The sequence below is a fragment of the Amphiprion ocellaris genome, chromosome 3, assembly GCF_022539595.1.
Source record: "Amphiprion ocellaris isolate individual 3 ecotype Okinawa chromosome 3, ASM2253959v1, whole genome shotgun sequence".
Taxonomy (NCBI): Eukaryota; Metazoa; Chordata; class Actinopteri; family Pomacentridae; genus Amphiprion; species Amphiprion ocellaris.
The window spans coordinates 15,719,496-15,722,526 of NC_072768.1; the positions used below are offsets into that span (position 1 = coordinate 15,719,496).

Consider the following 3,031-nt stretch of genomic DNA (forward strand, 5'->3'; position numbering starts at 1 on the left):
ATTCTAATGTAGAATATTGGAAAATGATCACTCAAGCCAATAATATTATTAAATAATATTCACCCCACTTGAAAGTCTCCCCCTTTTACTGCATTTTAACATTCTGCAATGATCAATATAATTTGGTTATTTGACAAGAATTTACAAAAAAAGACTCTTTCATGTCAGATATCCTTTTTATAGGCTCTGTAATGAAAAGATGAGCTGAGCATGTATTTAATTCAAGACACTAATTTATTTATTTTGTAACCCACTTCTGAGTATGTACACGTCGCTACCTACGTTCGTAAGAGCTACGAGTAATAGCAATAACCACTGGACACAGGTATATGTTGTTATTGTGAACTTTTAGTTTTAGGAAACTATTTAAACAGTACACAACATCATAACAATACAATACGTATGGGCCCAATAAACTAAGAAAAAAAAAAATGTCCATTTGAAGTATTCCGGTGGAACTGGTTTGTTGTGGATCCAATCCAAGTTAAAGTCAAGAAGTCAAGGGAGTAGTCAAAGTCAATGAAAAGAATCCAATAGGCTCTCGGTGTCAGTCAGTGGGACTGACACAAACCTACCACAGAATCCGCTGAATGGTGTGGTGGTGGCTCAAAGTTCGACTGGGAGGCTCGCCATCAATGGGATCACTGGTCAGCCTCGTTGGACACAAGGGGTGGAGCTTCACAATTTCCAGGCATCAAATAGGACCTGACCTGTATTTACAAAGCAGGTCTATAGTCCAGGTTCTAATGCAATATCATCCAATGAGATTCATTCAAAGTGCTGTACAACATTAAAATTGATCTTTACTGATAGGAAAACAAAATACTATAGTTTACAGGTTGGTAACCATAATTATTTTTATAACAAATGCTTCAATGTCACAATATACGATTTTAATCAACTGTATTTACAATAGAGTGCAATTGTACGATCATGTTTTACCAAAGAATTCACTTATTTATAAAGGACACATTACCCTTTAAGGTAAAGTGAGCAACTTGTATTCGTCCACATGTATTGCCTCTCTTTTTAACCCTTCTGAGCACAGGATTTGAGATTTTTAATGAAATAAATGAATTACATTGTTTTTAATTTCCAAATTTAACATAAATTACAGCTTTGCTGCTTTCATCCATCTTAATTGACTTAAGATTACATTTTACCTTTCTGCTAAGTATGGTTTTAACCTTCAGTCACATATAGCAATGGTGTTTAGGCATTTCAGTGTAAAAATCTCACAACGTGCTTTTTTTTTAGCGATACAGGATGGATTAATATGAATCTTCAAGTTAAACTATCAAATAAATGCTTTATAGTATTGCATTCTTCAAAACAACATAAATTGTGCAATGCACGGTAGCACTTTAGCTAGCATGGTTACCTCGTGGTATTTCCACATACACACTCATTAGGAAACAAGCAGAAGCTAGCTTACCAAGAAGGCGGTGTTCATTAGGAGAAGGCAGGACAATTAAAAGTGCGTCTTCGGCAGTTCTCCAACCTCTAAAATAGAATTTCAATCACTTTATATAATCGACGAAGTAATTTATTAGTTGTCGTGCAAGACGAGCAGATTTTCATACCTTTTTCTCTCGTTTTCAACTCTCACGGCAGCAGCATTAGCGATGTTAAGCTACGTCAAATGTTTTAGCGCACTACTTCTTGTCGCATTCAAAATAAAGTTCCGGTTTTCAAAATAAAACCCTCAGTACTCATAAATGTAAGGTGGAAATAACTAATTATCAGAAATGAATAAAAATGGTTATTTAACCCTTCTTTAGGCGGGTTACAATTTATTTGTCATTTAGTGGCAGAAGATAACCAGACAAGGTTAAGGTCAGTCGTTAACACAACTTCAGAGGCCTCGTGAACAGATACGAGATAAGCAGGCGAGGGACGATAAGCTCCCAAGACCATCATGTTATTATTAGGATTTAGAGAGAAAGTGGTTAAAAAGTGGTAAAAAATTTAATTCTTTTGACAGACCCTGAGTGTAAAACCACAGTCTATGTTTAAAACAGACAGCAGGAGTCTCTCATAAAACTAGCAACCCTTCCCCCACTGTGGTTCAGTCGATCTTGTATGTACTGTAACTGTCAAGTATGATAACCTCAACCTTCACTTTAACCTTCAAACAGGTTTCTGTTAAAATATTCTGACTGGTTTGTGGACCTAACAGAGTCCTGTTTTGCTATTAAGCTTCTCTCATTCAGGTGAATTAATCTAAGACCAATGTGTCTTAGGAAATCAAGAGGACTATCAGCTTTGTCCTTTGAGTTTACACTGCTAGTGTTTACACAATTTGGTAGTGGTGTGCAATACTGCAAGACTTGGTATCGATCGGATACCAAGTAAATACAGGGCCACTATCGCCGATACTGATACCGATACTCCAGGCTAACTTTTTCAATAATTGGTAGGTTTAGAACAAACGTTAGGTGCTGTATATGGACGTCCACATCTGGAATGAAGATGGGGTTGTCCGTGTTTACAGGGTTTAGGAATCGGACTAATTCCTGGGTAGGTTTTCTGTGGGTCGGACGAGGAAGAATCTGGGTTGCCGATGAAATTCCAAAGTGAGGGATAGCCTCCTTAAACAGTGTTCATTTTTGACAGTTTGGTCAATATTTGTGCAATACTTATGTCACTGAAATAGGAAATGCTCTTTTAAGATGCATTTTTACAGAAATGTACTACTGCTAATTTACTTTTGTAATGATAAATACAAAAAAATAACCACCCTGTGGTTATTGTCTTTGATAGTAAAGCGTGGCAGACATTATCTGTTCATCGTGCCCACCTGGTCCCACTTGGTTACAGGTGACACACTTCACTAGCCGAGCATTCGCTTATCGACAGACACTACATTTACCAATGTTCCCTAAACGCCTCACAGTGCAGACTGCGGTAGATGCTGATCAGACGGTGCAAGTCTTTGTAATTGGCATATAGGAGCGAAACTGAAACTAAAATATCGATCTTATTAAACTGGTATCGTTCAATATAATACCAACACTGGTATCGATATTAT

General features: G+C 37.0%; 1 long non-coding RNA gene across 1 annotated transcript; it reads right to left on the reverse strand.

Annotated features, from left to right (window-relative positions):
• Positions 1 to 210: 210 nt before the first annotated feature.
• LOC111578322 (uncharacterized) lies at positions 211 to 1,649 on the reverse strand. Its single transcript, XR_002746981.3, has 3 exons — positions 1,584 to 1,649; positions 1,436 to 1,503; positions 211 to 710 (listed from the first exon to the last, which is right to left on the reverse strand). It is a non-coding gene; the product is annotated as an uncharacterized LOC111578322 (long non-coding RNA).
• Between the last annotated feature and the right edge of the window lie 1,382 nt (positions 1,650 to 3,031).